Genomic DNA, 17,718 nt, shown 5'->3' on the forward strand with positions numbered 1-17,718 from the left:
ATTCATTCATTCATAATATTGTATGTCATTTCATTCATAATTCATTCATTCATTCGATCATAATTCATTCATTCAATCATATTCATCATTCATAGAATTCACATCATATTCATTCATCATTCATTCATTCATTAATTCATTCATTCATCATTCCTTCATTCAATTCATTCCAATCATCATTCATTCATTCATTCATTCATAATTCATTCATCATCATAATTCATTCATTCATTCATTCAAAATTCATTCATACTATTGCCATAATTCATTCAATTCATTCATAATTCATTCATTCATTCATTCATAATCATTCATAATTCATTCATTCATTCATAATTCATTTCATTAGAATTCAACATTCTATTCATCATACTCCATTCATTCATTAATTCATTTCATTCAACATTCATACATCTTCATTCATTCTATTCTTCATCATTCATTCTATTCATTCAGTAATTCATTAATTCATTCACATAATTCATTTCATTCATGCATTCATTCATAAATTCATTCATTCATTCATAATTCAATTCATAAAATTCATTCATTTCATCATTCATTCATTCATTCATCATTCAATCATAAATTCATGTCCATATTCAATCAATTCATTCATTAATTCATTCTATAATTCATCATTCATCAGAATTCATTCATTCAGTCATTCTATTCATAAATTCATCATAATTAATTCATTCCAATCATAAGTTCATTCATTCATTCATCATTCATTCAATAATTCATTCATTCATTCATTCATTCATTCATTCATTCGATAATCAACCCCACCTCAATCCTGCCATCAAAACCTCCACTTAAACACTCATACCTCCCCGTTCCTTAACCATTTACAACACCACCCTTCCTTCTGCCGCCCATCAGGGGCAACCCAGCACAGGGATAATCATGACCGCCTTCACCACTCCCATGAGACCAGCCCGCATCCACTTAGCACCACCCCCCACCCTAGGTGAAAACGAACATCTTGCGAGTCAATGGCTCCATCCCACCGGAGATCGGAGCCCGCCACAGCCTCGCTCTGATTGGCTCTCGTTGGACTAAACTCCATTTTGGAAAAACCAGCTGTTGGAAGGAACCAGCTTCCCTCGATCCCACAGTGGGAGGCAAACCACGGACACGCCGCCGCTCCGCTTCCTTCACCCGGAGCTTCTGTCTGACTGCCAGGGAACTTCCGCGGGGATCCATGGTGCGACATTTCCATCCTGACAAGTAGATAACAGGAGGAGAGCAGACCGAGGTGAGTGCGGCTCTGTTAGCGCTGAAATCCACGCAGCGGGGAGGAGATCCACGCAACTGAAATGTTTGTGTGTGGAGAAGAGGGCATCCGCAGGGAGTCACGAAGCGAAACACGTCCACCCCGGTTCCACGGAGGCTGTTCTCCCTGCCAGCCTCCAGTCAGTCAGAGACAAGAGGACCAGAGGCAGCCGCAGCCTGCAGCCTCCGCTGGGCTCGGTTCGGCTGGACGCTGGAAGGCCGTGGATCCGGTGCCTCCGTGGATCCGGTGCCTCCGTGGATCTGAGCGCCTGTTTGTGTGTGGGCTCCCTGCATGACTGAGCCTCCTCTGCCCTGCCTCATCAATCAGCCTCATTCTTCTCCATCAGAGCTCCATCCATCCCGCAAAAACACGCATCAACTTCTGTCTCATTACTGACTGCAGGGGCGGATTTAGAAAATGTGGGGCCCTAATTAAAGACAGGCAGGGGGCCCCTCTAAATTGAGAAGAAAACACATAAAACAGACCCATTCTACAGATGGAGACATTTTAAAGTCGTAGGGAAGTCATATTTAAATGTCAAATCCTTCTGGCTTAAACATGTTTATTAATGTATTCTTTATCAGACCAGATTTTTATTCATAAATCCTGTCTTAAGGGCGGATTGTACCTCTGTCAGCGCACACATCAAATGTCGCTTGGTTCTGGCCGCGAACCAGTTTTGCTGGTATGCTGAGAACCTTCATCAGCATTTTGCTGGTATGCTTCTGCACCGTCGGTCTGGAATTTCTAGGCACATACGGCAGTTTCCCGCCAAAGCGCAAGGGGGAGCCTATTCGAGGAACTCGCAAGAACTTCGGCAGATGGTCACGAGAACTTTTCCCGCGGAGCCGGCAGGAGTGTTTTTCCAGAACAACAATGGCACGTCTGGAAGATATCACGGTCACCGAGATAGATCTAGAGCAGGGGTCACCAACCTTTTTAAGGCTGAGGGCTACTTCATGGCTACCGAGTCATAGGAAGAGCTACCAATACTGACCTATGAACTGGAGGGATCTCATCCATAAAAACTCATTTTTATTCTTATTTTATTCTTTTATTCATTTCTAATTTTCTTTTTAATATTGTCATTTTGAAACCACTGAAATATGATGAAATAATACATAAATGATTAAAAAGAAGAGCAACAGAATAAAAAAAAAATTTAACTTAACCCACTGAGTGAGTTCTTCTGTTTTCAGAAGACAAAGAGGGCCCCCCATGGGGTCCTTGAAGGCCCCTTGGTGCCCGCGGGCACCGCGTTGGTGAACCCCTGATCTAGAATATCCATTGTTGATGTTCCAAGGTTTTAAAAAATGGCGCGACCCTGCACCGAATCGAGAAGGACGACCACACAGAAAGGCATACCAAGGACCAATCACAGCTGCTTTTTGTCTGCGCACTTCCGCTTGACGTAATTTGCAACCGTCTGACATGTAGTCAGGATGTTTTTAAAGGTGTGCTACGACGGTTGCAGAATATCTGCACAGAGACAGATTTGCAGAGGCTATGCATCAGAAGTATAAATTGGCCTTTATCTTCTGCAGGCCAGTTAGTTCTACGTCAGCTTGAACACCTAAATTCGGCCAATCATACATCCACGGACATCTGTCAATCAAATTCTTTCGGTCATAGGATCTTGATTAATGTGTCGCAGCTAATATACGCAACGGTTGAAATCAGAATCCTTTCCTTTCCCATTGAGTTGCGTCCCAGTGTTCACGGGGATGGACGTCTGTGTCTTCGGCAGGCGTAGAGCTAACAGAACTGGCAGCGTTGCGAGGCAAGGGCTCAAACATGTATGGCTGGAAGCCTTCTACACCAAACCAAGCTTCTGCCGCCCTGGCGTCCTCTTCCACAACATCTTCGTCCCCGCTTTCCTCCTCTAAATAAAAAATGGATGACGGAGGAGACTCATCCACGACCTCTGACACTAAACTCTCCTCCTCTTGCATGTTTCCGCTGTCCATAGCGTTCCTTGACACCGTCGTTTCTAAGGCACCAATTTAGTGCTACTTGGTCCCAATGGAATTTCCCATTGGGAACCTGCTAGCGCTAAGTTGCTAACTGTTTAGCAAGATGCTTCCCACAAACCGGCTACAACCAAACTTGCTTGCGAACCTTCCACAACAACAATGCCGCCCCCTTGATAATTGACCAATCACATTCACTTTATTCACTCGTGTAAAGTCGGGCACCACTCGGGAGAATTCGGAAAGTATTCCCTGTTTTTTATTTTCATTTATCTGTGTAACCACTATCCATCCCAATGAACATATTTTTGCCCTTTCTAGAAGTAAATAGCAGCACCTGTTGAGTTGGAGGATTGTTGCTACTGTAGAGCTGTGGCAGACCCCCCCCACCCCGCCTGTTTGTGTGTGATGGTGGGGTAAGTGCCAGTGTTACTGGGCATGTAGTGGTGAAAATAAACACTGGCTCCTCGCCTGCCTGTGGTGGCTTGCTTTACTGTTGACTGAGACAAAGCAGAAGTCCCAGAGCGTCAAGCCTCCTAAGTCTGAGCTGCTGTTTGTGACGAGCAGGAAATAAAAAACGCTTCCCAGCGCTGCCTTCCTGTAGAGGGAGGCGGTTAAAGTGTGACTCAGGTTACTGGTGAGCAGAGCTGGGGCAGGTCCGAACAGGAGTTATCTTAATGAACTGTTGAAATCTGCACACACGTGTGCATATCTGGCATCGTTTTTTTTCACTTTTTTTGTTGGCGAGTGTGTGAAAGACAAGGAAGAACTGTTTCTAGGTCAACGATTTAAAAATACAACTCGGAGAAACCAAACTAGGTTAATAATGAGGCCCGAAGCTGCTTTTTAATGTAAATCTTTCCTCTTAATGAGGAGACATGTTTATTGGAGCTGCTGTACAACAAAGAAAAGCCTCCACTAATAATATGAACTCTTTGAGGGTTTGATGTAACCAGCCCATTACCCTTCTCTGCAGTATTTTATGAAATATACGTAGTGTTTTTGGTATTTTTTAAATTTATTTTCTATTATTACCGGTAGCTTAAAAATATGTGAACTAATTGATGCGGCTCATAGTATATAGCCTGAAATAACTTGAAAGCAACATGGTATAACTTTGGAACCAAGGTCATGGCTAAAACGTTTAACATTTAAAAAAAAAACAAAAAACTTTATTCTCGTAAGTTTACGACTTTATCTTGTAATTTTACGACTTTATTATCGTAATTTAAGACTTTATTCTCGTAATTTTACGACTTTATCGTGGAAATTTTATGACTATTCTTGTTGCGACTTTATTATCGTAATTTTATGACTTTATTCTCGTAATTTTACGACTTTATTCTCGTAATTTTACGACTTTATTCTCGTAATGTTACGACTTTATTCTCGTAATGTTACGACATTATTCTCGTACTGTTACATCATTATTCTCGTAATTTTACGACTTAATTCTCGTAATTTTACGACTTTATTCTTGTAATGTTAAGACCTTATTCTCGGAATAGGAAAAAAAAAATCTCTGGCCTGGTCCTAAAACTCAGTCATAAAAAAGAGAAAACAGGAAAGGGATCGTGGAAAAACAAGTATCGGAAAGGAGTTTTTTCGTTGCAAGCTGAAAGAAGTAGCCGCATGTAAAACCGATTATCTTTTCTCACTTTATTATTAGACTGGTAATGTAACACTTTGCTCCAGTCATATATCTTCAGTATTATTTTTGATGTTTGGTAGAAGCAAAATACGGGTAGAGAAAGCTAACAGGCTACAAACTAAAGCTGCTAGGGAGCGCTAGACGTGAAACTTACAGGTCTAGTGCCCCTACTGGCCAAAAGTTAAACCATGTGCCTTTAAGGATGCAAAGTGGCTCAGATGCCTGTTTTTTCTCTTGATTTTATGACCTTAATCTCGCAGAACTTTTCTTTTATTATTCTTGTAAGGTTTAGTGATTTAAAATCATTCTATAGCTCTTAGACTGACCCCAATATCCCTTATATTACTTTGACATGAGTAGGGGTATATATTGGCTTCCTGTTTTAAAAAGTAATCATACTTTTGATTTTTCTTTTTTATTGGTTAATTTAATTCAGTTTATTTCTATAGCACCAATTCACAACACGTCATTGCAAGGCACTTTATAGTGTACCAGATCATCCAGTCAGATTGATTAAAAGTTTTCTATTTAAGGAAAACCATTTGATTGCATCGACTCATTGACTCTTCAGCAATCTCTCACACTAAGCATGCTTGTAGCGACAGTGGAGAGGAAAAACTCCCTTTTAACAGGAAGAAACCTCCAGCAGAACCAGGCTCAGTGTGAGCGGCCATCTGCTGAGGCCCACTGGGGTTCAAGGAGCACAGCTGATATTTCTCTCCAGGATGGAGTCACAGCCAAACAGGAACAGACCAGATGAAGCTACTCTGAGAAAAAGCAGAGAGAGCAGAACGTTAGAGATTGAACTAACAGATTCTGCACAGTGGGAGAATAGAGATAGAATGATGAAAAAGGGGTCCCTATGTCCTCCAGCAGTCTAAGCCTATAGCAGCAGAACTATAGAGATAGATCAGGGTAACCTGAGTCACTCTAATTATAAGCTTTATCAAAAAGGAAAGTTTAAGCCTAGCCTTAAAAATAAATCACAGACTAAAACCCATTTCTCAGACAGAGATCGCCCCACTCAAAGTCACTTTGGGTTTTATTTACTCCTTACATCATTTAAATAATCTCATGAAAAGGATTTATCTTTTTTTGTATTTTCTCAGTTTAAAAATATTTCCATTTGAAACCAGCTCACACCTTTTGATTTTTTTGCTTTTGATTTGTTTATGTTCCTATACCTTTTTTTTTTTTTTTTTATCTTAGGGATATTACCTTTTGTTTTGCTAAAAGATTACATGTCAGAGGAGATTAGGTCTCCTGATGATTTTAAGATTAAATTCAGCACAGCTTGTTCCCGCTGAGGTCAGATGTGCTTTTTCTCTGGAGCAGCCCTGCGCTGCCTCACCTCACCCCTTTTGTACCTTCTCACCCAGCATTACCCGTTTATCCAAATGGCTGAGAGGGCTGGAGAGCAGCGAGAATAAAGCCTGCTACCAAAAGGCACACATGCCCCGTTGACCTTGGACAGAGCCTTCCTCAGTCATCTACTTGGATGCAAACTGATGCAGGCAGGAGGAGAAAAGACTCAGCCTTCCCCAATTAGATTACACATGCTGATGATTTGACAGACATGAAGACTTGTCCTCGGGTCCTTTCATGCATTACACCTCTTCTAAACCGTGATGCCACTTTCCTCTCAAATGGTTTAGATAGTGAATAATGAGATCACGCTGGTGCCTTTAAGATTATCTGCAGCGCTGCAACACTTTTTATCTCCTCTTTTCCTCTGCTAACTCAATCAGTAAGCAGAAGTCATATCTGCTTCATCTTCCCAACGAAAACACTGGAGCCGCAGAGAGGCTGCACACATGACTGGGGGGGGGGGGGGGGGGGGCGAGTTTAATGTGCGGTTGCTCGTTCTTTCGTGACTCTCGGTTTGTCTTCCTGTCAGGTTTGTTCGTTGCTACGTCCTGTTTGTTTATATCTGGTATTCTGTCCTTAAATGGTCATCTCAGCAGCCGTGTTCAGGTCCGTTTTTTTCTGCATCGGGACAGAACACGACATTCTTTGGCTAAATATAACCTCCCAGTCTTAACATTTCTGCTAGATTTCATTCACATGCTCTAAATCAGCACATTTGAGAGTCTAACAGGTATAAACATTGTGTTTATGCTGAAGCGGAGTTTTAATATTATGGCCTCCTGCTTCTCTCGGCCTGTTTTCATCCGCTTCCTTCTGTTTAATCATTGGTCTGTTGTGTACATATTTTCCTCCTGGGTATTTGTCAGTTCAGCTGTCTTGACCTCCCCTCTTTATCGACATACTTTTGCTTTTTTGCGTGTGTGTGCGTGTGAAGCCTCTAAGCATCTAGGATTTTAACTCTCTGACTTTCCCATGAGGAGAAGACGAGCGCCGTTGCCCTGGCCTCAACTGTCTCATGTGACAGATGGAAAGATTCGGTCAATCTGTTCTACTGCAGACCAAGAATCTGCCTCCTGTTCTACATTTTGGCTGCTTTTTAAAATTCGTGTCTGTTTTTTTAATTTTTTTATTTGAATTTCAAAAGATTGCAGATGCAGCAAAAAGTGCTGTTGATTTGAACATCCTGTTTCCTGTCATTCCGAAAAAAGTTAAACAATCCACTAGACTTTCTTTCCAAGTTTGAAGACGTTTCTCTTCCCATCCACGAAGCTTTTCATTCCAAAATTTCAGAAATAGCTTTGAGTTCCAGGCTTTATAGAGTGGAGCAAAAACAGCCTTGTTTTGGCTTAGAAAACATGCAAATTGAACCGGACGAACAGGTCCGCCTCTTTGGAATGGGGGTCGTTTCAGTTCTTTGTTAGCCGATACCTAACCTGACTTCGCCAGATGGACTTGCTGGATTTGCTCCGCATATCCATCTGGAAACTTTCCGTTGAAGTAATTTTGGGAAGGGGCGAAAATACTGGTTAGCTGATTGGCCTATGTTGGTGATAGACGGGCCAAATAAACCAATCAGATCAACGAAGCATATGACGTACTAACAGAGCGACGACGAAAACACAACCACAAGCCAGGCTACTCTTGCCGAAACCAGTCGGGAGAAGAGCAAAAACATCTTTTCCTCTGAGAAAAGCCTCCAGAGCAGTGTTTTGCTCTTCTTTCAGTGAAGAATTACTCTGTAATTCCGATAAAACTTGCTCGATAGCCACGCTAACGCTAGTTTCATCGGCTGAAGCCGCCATGTTCTTTAGACTGAACTGTCGCGCTTCTCGTTGCGTCACACCTCAACCCACCTCAAAGCCAACGCTGATTGGACGTTCGTTTGGTGAACGGCTCCAAATTTTCTTTAACGGAGAGTCTCCAGACTGATCTGCGAGTGAAACCTTGAAAGCTCGCGAGATCAGGATGGTCTCACGAGGCTAGCCGTTACCTGCCTATGTCTCTGAAAGAGGGTCGTTAGAAGGAATTGCTGGGCTGGCTGAATAGGCAAGGTCTTTAGTTCCCCTATAAAGGAGTTGGGGTTACGATAATAGCCAGAAGGAATCAGCTCAATACCTGCATTATAGGTTTTTGAAAGCTGAAATCTGAGTCCCCTCCCTCTGTTTAAGGTCCAGGGGTTGATGTTAAGGATTTTTACCACTTGCCCTTTGGGCAAGTGACTTACACATTTCATTTGCCCAGAAACAATTTTTACTTGCCCAGTATAATGTTTGATAAATATAGTTCCTAATATTCATTTTTTATATATATAAATGAAACATGTTTGTTTTTTAAATGTTTTTTGTAATTCAGTATTTTTTAAGTTTCCAGGTTCCTGGTGTGTATCTGCATGCGTCAGATAATGAACTCAAGCCTACATTACCGTGTTAACATTCTTTTCAATCCTTCCTGCACATTCTTTTCAAACTAAACTTTGCTTTAAACTGTTGTGTGCTTGGAAAAATATAAATTGTAATGTTAAAAATCTAAAAAAAACTTGACAGGTTAAAAACTTAAGATAAATCACAAGACAGAAGTCAATGTCACAAATGAATAACTTTTATTTTAGAGTCACGGTATGTTTATACAAGATAATACTATTAATATAATGTGACTTTTCTAGAGAATCATTATACATAGTTATTTTATTCAGGGTTTCCACAGTCTGACATCATTTCAGAATTCCCTGACTTTTAACGGACTCAGGATTAGTTTTCCCTGACAAAATAAATGCAGCAACAAGACAATAATAATAACATAACAGGTCACCAATCTAACATGTTTAGCTCTATAACATTTAAATGCACCTCTCCGATGTATAAGATAAAAAAAATTAATGAACATTTTTTAATGTATGACCTGCATCACTGTACAGAAGACCGCCATATGATAGCGCTTTCTAGCTTGTTTGTCGTTTTGGTAACTATATCAAAATTACCGCTAGGTGGACAAAAATCACGCCATCTGGCGGAAAATCATGCAGCTTTTTCAAATCACGCGAGAATGTGTACAAAACAACAAAAATGGCGCCAGCAACGCTGTGACGCGGTGATTTGAAAGTAATTTTGAGTGATAATAATATATTTTTTTTGCGAAATTTGTACACTCCCAACAATAAAAACTACTTGCCCCGGGAGATCTGGCGATGGTTAAAGGTATACTTTGCAACCGGTGTTGATTTTCCAGCGAGGCTCCCCCCAGAGGGCGAAAGTAAAAGTGCGCTGTCGTAAATATGCTCAGCTGTTCTCCTGGTTTCTCCGTCAAGCCAGACGCGGTTGTTTTGAGCTTAGCAGACAGGCGAACGCAACGAATCACCATGTCTACTGCGGTAAGTGACCCGTGTACGACTCCTGCTCCGACATGGGCTTTCGCTGTTTTCTCACTGGTTCCGCCATGATAACTGCACAAATATCGCCACTGCGCTAGCAACGAGCATGCCTTTCACTGGGGGCGTGTAGCAGTTCTCGCCGTAAAGCAGGACCGACTCTCGCGATGCACGAGACTTCTGAGCCTGTGGGTGCGGGCCGAGGGCTCCTGCTATTGCAAGTACGGTATTTCCCCTACAGACCACCAGGGCGGCCGAGAAAACCTTTGTTCGCCCTGAAATGACTCATTTAATCATCCAAAACGTTATGGAACACATTAATTAACTGAAAAATGTTGCATAGTGTGCCTCTAACATCAGGGCTCCTGAGGTCGGTTTTACTTTTTTAACATAGATGGCTTCCTTCACACCAACAATTCCCTCTAACGACCCCCATTCCAAAGAGGCGGACCCGAGGCTGTGAAGCCTGTTCCCAGAGGGCAGCAGGGAGAACAGTCCATGGTGGGGGGGTGAGGGGTCATTGATGATGTCACGGGCTTGGGACACGCAGCGCTGGGATGAAATGTCTTTAATGGAGGGAAGAGGAACCCCCATGATCCTCTCTGCTGTTCTCACCTTCTTCCAGTCTGAGGCGCTGCAGCCTCCACACCACACAGTGAGACAGCTGCTCAGAACGCTCTCTATGGTGCTTCTGTAGAAGGTGGGGAGGATGGGTGGGGCCAGGTGGGCTCTCCTCATCCTCCGAAGGAAGAATAAGGAAGATGGAAGATGGTCTGGCACCCCAAAACAAAAGTATGCTTCACCTAAAGCAACATGGATCTCTTCCCTCTTCCTCCAGACTCTGATTTTCATAGGAAATGCAACATTAACTTTGATCAGAGGACATAGCTTTGGACCAATCAGCAGCAGTCCAGTCCTTTCTATCCTGCTGCCTCTTGTTCAAAGGAATCTCTAGCAGCTGAAGCGTATGCCCTGCGTACGTCTGTGCACAGTAAACACAGATTCCAGCTGCAGTCTGCTCTTTGTGAACCACCCTCGCGTTTTTTGAATGGGTCTTGTTTCACACTCCTCTCCAGGGTGCGGTTATTCTTATTGCTTGCACACTTTTTCTTCTTTTTCTACCCCATCGTTTCCTTCCCTTTGCGTCTCTTTTAATGTTGGATACAGAGCTGTGTGAACACCCAGCGTATTTTACAATGACCTTTTGTTTTTTCCCCTTCTTGTCACTGGTCATGTTTCCAACAGCTGTCTTTCTCTTGAATATGCAGCATACACAACTAGACTGTGAGACCATTTAAAGGCCTTTACAGGTGCTTTGAGTCCATCAGCTGATGAGTGTAGCATCAGGGTTCTTCAGTATAGCAGCTTTTCACAATATTCAGATTTTCTGAGGTTCTGAATTCAGGGTTTTACCTAGCTGTCAATTATAATAATCAAAATGGAAAGACTTGGATTATATCAGCCTGTGTTTAATGAATGAATAGAATTTAGAAGTTGGATTTTTGAATGGAATTACTGAAATAAATCAACTACTATATGGCCAGCACCTGTATATGATGAAATATTGCCCTTCATTCTATGTCATATTTATCTATATTGAATTGTTACTTATTTTCTGATATTGTTTTTTCATTATTATAACAAAGACGTTTGGGTTTACTGCTATGCCTCCCCATGTTAACCCTAGCAATCTACGGGATAGGCTTCATGGAGATCCATCCATCCATCCATCCATCCATCCATCCATCATCCAACCTTCCATCCATCCATCCATCCATCCATCCATCCATCCATCCATCCAACCTTCCATCCATCTATCCATCCATCATCCAACCTTCCATCCATCCATCCATCCAACCTTCCATCCATCCATCCATCCATCATCCAACCTTCCATCCATCCATCCATCCATCCATCCATCCATCCATCCAACCTTCCATCCATCCATCCAACCATCCATCCATCCATCCAACCTTCCATCCATCCATCCATCCATCCATCCATCCATCATCCAACCTTCCATCCATCCATCCATCCATCATCCAATCTTCCATCCATCATCCAATCTTCCATCCATCCAACCTTCCATCCATCCATCCATCCATCCATCCATCCATCCATTCATCATCCATCCATCCATCCATCCATCCATCCATCCATCCATCCATCCATCCATCCATCCATCCATCCATCCATCCATCCATCCATCCATCCATCCATCCATCCATCCATCCATCCATCCATCCATCCAGGCATTAATGCTGATACTAACACTTACATTTTTTAGTTTATAAACCTAAATATAATTGTTAACTGGGCTTATTAACTTTTGAACTTTACTTTTGAACTTTTCAATGAGCTTTTTAACTTTTTTTCTAACTTAATTTATAGTAGCTAGTATATCATTGAAGGGCTCATCTAATTGGTCAAATGCCAAAATAAGATGTACAGCCGTCTAGCAAAATTTTTGCCGAATGGCTGGGTATAGATCTTGTCTTTCTAGACGTTACTGAGGCTATTCCTGAATTTAAATGTCAGGAATAGTGTAGAGTTCGAGGTTTTATACAGTAGCCCAACAAAACCTTGTTTTTGTTTTTTCCAAAGGGGTGGAGCCCTTCGTCCGTTCCAATTTGCATGTTTTAAAAACCGTATGGGCTACCGTATAAAACCTGGAACTCAACACTATTCCTGACACTTAAATTGAGAAAGCTTCCTGGAAGTGAAACATCCTCAAACTTGGAAACGAAGTCCAGTGGATTGTTTTTCATTTCTGTTTTGGAGTAGAGCTAAAAGTTGTTCAGGATTGTTTAACAGGACCAAAACTCCAAAAGCACTTATAAACATTTCTATTAGGTTTTTAATGCCTAAATAATATTTAGTAAAGACCAAAGCCTTAGAAATAGCTAATTTTGCATAATATAGGGAGTATATAAAAGGAGGATTTTTGTCAGGTCTAAGCACCTAAAACATCATACATACATACAGGGAAAGAAAGAAGGCACAGAGACAATTAATTTAGTTACTCGCGAGGAGAGCAGGAAGAGACTGCAGAGTTTACAATCTCCACCCCACTCTGCAGTCTTCATCTTTCTCCTTGCTATTTATTGAAGAAAAGGGGGTGTCCCTAATTACACCAGCAGAGGTTTAACTAAAGGGAAAGGGAAACAAAAGGATCTTACTTTAAACCTCAGCACATACGTTAAAACAAAACATGTGGTTGTTTTACAATTGAATTGTTCCAAGAACACACGTTTAGAAGAAACATGTGATAGAGGCTGTTCAGGTCTCTTTCACAACTCGTTGCATGACCTTTATCTGGAACAATCTTTAGCAAGAGTTAATAAAAGATGAATCACACATTATACATCATAATAGTTCATTAGAACACAACCCATGAAACACAAACGGAGTATAAATAAAATATTTCAAACAATTTTAATAATATGTAATGTGTAAAACCACCAGGTAGGGATTACCTTCATTCTTTGTGGTATAAAGTTTTGGGAGCATTATATGAAGATGTGATGTGATGTGATATATATATATATATATATATATATATATATATATATATATATATATATATATATATATATACACAGAGTATACTTTAAAGTTTTTGTTTTTATGCATGTTATCACATTATGTAATTTAATCTATGTCTGTCTTTATGGCTTTACTAGAAGCAATCGATAAAGAGCACTAGCAAATACTCAATCCATAACTGATTGTAAGTAGATTTGCATGTTTTCTGGTGGCTGCACAGGATTAGGGATTGCTGCAAAGTCAATGTCCAATGTAAGCTTCCTTCCACAACATTTTACCATTTACCATTATATTAACTGGAATTTAACATGTTGCCATATAATTAGGATCATACCAAAGTTAAATTGAGATACGAGTTAAACCCAAGTGTCTTTCATAGATGGATAGATATGCAGGTTACTGAGATTGGGGGATAAATATAAAGCGAAGTAATTTAAGGGGATGTATTATGGATAATGTAAGCACCCAAGCTCTCCTCCCATGCAGCTCTTCCTTTGATGGAACGGCTTTGAGCTTTCAGGAAATCTCGCAAATAGCAAAGCAGTGACCGCTGTGACCTGCTTTAGTTCCACATATTGTTTGAATCGGACTCCCATCCCTTGCTGAGAAAATCGCTTGAAAGGTAAATGAACACAATCAATGATCGCCGTTCCACAGACTTAGCCAGCAGGGGAGCATGGAGCCTGTAGGGCCCTAACCTAGCTGTCAAGGTGATGAAACTCAAAGAGTTTTTCTATTTCTAAGAAGTTACTAATTTATACGCAAACTTCACTTAATCTCCGAAAATTTCATTATATACAAACACATCCATACATTTGATTGACTTTATTGATCTCACAGTGGAGAAATTTACTCGTTACATCAGCTCAAATGGTCAAAGGAGAAGAAGGATGTGCCAAAGGATGCATGGGATATATACAGTATATACAGTGTGTCCACATATGACAGCTTTTTTATTTTTATTTTTAATAGCAGGATTCTTATACAGGGTTATTGGAATGGGTATTTATATAGATGAATATTTATATTTATTTATATAGCTATTGCACTGGGTGTCAAAGGTAGACAAAAAAGGTGTTTCACAGGGTCAAATGGTAAATTGCAAATTATAAATTTCACCAGTTATTGCGGTTGTAGTGTTGCATTGTAGTGTCTGGTGGTAGCAGGGATGAATGACCTGCGGTAGCGCTCCTTTTTATAAATGGGGTGTAAAAGTCTTTCACTAAAGAAGCTGCTCAGCTTCTCTACAGTCTGCTGCAGACGCTGGAAGGTCTTTGACTCTACATTACCATCATGATCTGTCTCTGACAGATACTTGCAGTGGGCAGACATTTAACTCATGTTAGAGTAAGAAGTACTGTACAGTAAAGCTGTTACTAAAGGTACTTTTTTTTTGTAAATGTAAGTAAATGCTATCCACCCTTGGTTGTACTAAAAACAGCTCTTAGGGGGAAATTAAAGAATCATTGAGTTTGAGCACCCGTTAAAAAGGGTTTTAGAGGAACATGGTCATGTGACATTTTCAAAATGTATACGGCAAGATCTCGCTCTGGTTGCAAGTTTTTCTGAAAGATTCCAGCAACCTGTTGTTGTATTATTTGATGTTGTTGTTTTTCATGCTTTGTTTTTATTCACTTTGTTTCTGGCGAGCCTAGTGGGTCAGAGCAGTCCGCTCTGAGAAGGTTGTAAGTACCCGGTTTGATCCCCACAGCTTCCACTCTGGGTCTCTGAGCAAAACCCTTAACCTCACACTGCTCCCCAAGGGGATGGGTTCAATGCAGAGAGCGAATTTCCCCATTTTGGGACAATAAAGGGATTTACACATAAATATAGTCATCTCTATATTATAAAAATAATTCAATTCAATTTATTTCTATAGCGCCAATTCACAACACGTGTCATCTAAAGGCACTTTACAGTTCATCAGATAATACGTTTCTATCTAAGGAAAACCAGCTGATTGCATCGACTCATTGACTCTTCAACAATCCCTCATACCAAGTTTGCTTGGAGCATTAGTGGAGAGGACAACCCCTTTTTAACTGGAAGTAATCTCCAGCAGAACCAGACTCAGTGTAAGCGGCCATCTGCTGAGGCCGCATGGGATTCAAGGAGACAGAAGCAGAGATACACAGAGAAGCAGAAATGCAAAAGGCAGGCGTCAACCAGCTCCACAGGCAGTCCCGTCCAGGAAACTCACAGCCAGGTAGACAAGCTCTGACTCAGCTCCCATGTCAGAGGATGAAAGAGAGCACATCAAGTAAGTCACAGTCAGTGAAACAGGACTACACTGAAAAACAGGCAAAGCTCCAACATCTATAAACAAATGTGTTAATGGCAGCAGCACAGCCGATATTTCTCTCCAGGATGGAGTCACAGTGAAGCTACTATGAGGAAAAACCAGATAGAGCATAACGTTAGAGATTAAACTAACTAATACAGCAGAATATGAGAATAGAGATAGAATGAAGCAGAATGGTGAAAAGGGGCCCCTAAGTCCTCCAGCAGTCTAAGCCTATAGCAGCATAACTATAGAGATAGCTCAGGATAACCTGAGCCACTCTAACTATAAGCTTTATCAAAAAGGAAAGTTTTAAGCCTAGCCTTAAAAGTAATAACAAAGGAGTACATGTGCGCAGGGGTAAACACGGAAGTAGCCTATTGCGGCTAAGCCTGTTCGCACCTCTTAGCAAAATGTGGAAACAATAAAGATCCTGCATGAAAAAGGAAAAAGTAGGTAATTAAGTTACTTTGAAGATTTCAAATAGCGGCAGGTTGCAGGTTTAGGGTATATTGAACTTTTTGCCCATTGATATCTGTAGACGCACGCTTTACTTCTCTGGCATTACAACTAAAGCGGGATTAGCATTGTCATAGTGATTGTTCTGGGATGCTTTTAGGCTACACACAGAGTAGAGGCCTAGACATTCTCATTTTTACTGCCTGACTTTGGTTTCCTGAGGAAAATCTCTGGCAGATAAATGCACCCTGTGTTCACCAGGTAGTGTCGAGCTGCTTCTGTCAGCTCTTTGGCCAATAGCAGGTAGGGAAAGGAGGACATTTTCATAGGTTTGACTCTGGAAACAGCTGCAGCTGCCAGAAATGGTGTTAGAGAAGCAGTGAAAATGACTCATATCAGTTCTAATGTAAGACGACATTTGTGTGCTGCAGAATTATGGATCTATAAAACAAGGTTTTACTTTTGCTTCTTTTAAAGCTACAGTGTGTAATAATTACAGGGATATAAAGTCAGAAATTTAATATATTATACATAACTATGTTATTTATCATCACCTATGAGCTCAGCCATTTAACCATAATATTTGCGTTGCCTTAGAATTCGTTATTTATAATTACATAGGAGCGGGTCTCGCAGCCATGGAGGCTGACATCTTTGTGCTACGGCAAGCGCAGAGGCAACAAACTAGCGATTGCGAGATCGCCCATTACGCTCGAAAATAACTACGGCAAGTTGAGAGAGATTAACTGAGACGGTACTGAACAGTAGATGGCAGTACTATGCTTGAGAAGCGTTTAGTCTGCCTGAAACCAAAGAAGAAGAAGAAGCAGGTATACTGCGCCTCAGTAACAAGAAAGGTGAACAAGGCGGCAGGCGTGAGTGACTTTGCAAACTGTTTGGCACTGTGTGGCCAAACATCAGACGAATGGAGGATCATGCCTACTCTGTATCACAACGAAAAGCGGCGGACACCGAACCCCCGTCATCTAAGAAGCGGAAACACGACGAGAATAAACGCAAGCGTGACAAGAAACGACAAAAAACACGGATCAACATTGGCACGGCATTTACACGATGGAAGTCACTGATGGAGGAAAAAGGTTTTCAAAGTGACGCTCAAGTTGCCAGTTTTCTCTTGGACAGGTAATTAATCCTACACACACAATTGTCTAATATCACTGCAGTTTTTGGAGTACAGGATGCTCAGACCTGTCTAAAACAATAACATGCTGCGTGATGATGCTGTTACTCTCCAGTATACTTATTCAGCAACGTCCCTGACGTTTCACAGGTAATGATTCAGTAATTTTCTGTAAAATAATTTTCTGGATATATACCTCGGTTACTTCTCTCCGGCTCCTTTGGAGATCTTCAAGCCTTTCTTCCTCTGCTCTCACCCCGCTGGCTCCCCTCCCTCGCCTGGCCCTAGCTGCACGCCCACCCCGGCCTCTCTGCCCTCGCCCTCTTCCTCGCCTTGTAACCCCCGTGCCACAAACAAGACTTGGACTCTGTAAACGGGGAATATATATTCTTCCAGCGAACACAATCTTGCTGTTAAACTAATGACTACAATTCCTTCGTCTGTTTATATCACCATGCAAAGCAGCTCACCAAAACGTCACAACGACGTAGAAAAAATAACGGGTATATTTATTATCTAAAGTCTACATGAAATCTATACCCTACACAGACTAATGAAATACTATCTGTAAAATTATCTATGTAAACAAACCTCATCACTTGAGAAGGTAGGTGATTCCGACGTCGTGGAAGACATTTTGTCCCCTAACGCTTGCCGTA

At 41.3% G+C, this 17,718-nt stretch overlaps 1 protein-coding gene across 1 annotated transcript in view; it reads left to right on the top strand.

The window, feature by feature from the left end:
• The first annotated feature begins 1,045 nt into the window (after positions 1-1,045).
• The window catches only part of pkig (protein kinase (cAMP-dependent, catalytic) inhibitor gamma), a 45,798-nt gene continuing 29,125 nt past the window's right edge, over positions 1,046-17,718 (top strand). The window contains exon 1 of the mRNA XM_038306627.1: positions 1,046-1,261. The gene's annotated coding sequence lies outside the window, so the exon portion shown is untranslated. The remainder of the gene's footprint in view (positions 1,262-17,718) is intronic.

This window comes from Cyprinodon tularosa, unplaced genomic scaffold (assembly GCF_016077235.1).
Source record: "Cyprinodon tularosa strain WSP-4 unplaced genomic scaffold, ASM1607723v1 ctg587, whole genome shotgun sequence".
Lineage (NCBI taxonomy): Eukaryota > Metazoa > Chordata > Actinopteri > Cyprinodontiformes > Cyprinodontidae > Cyprinodon > Cyprinodon tularosa.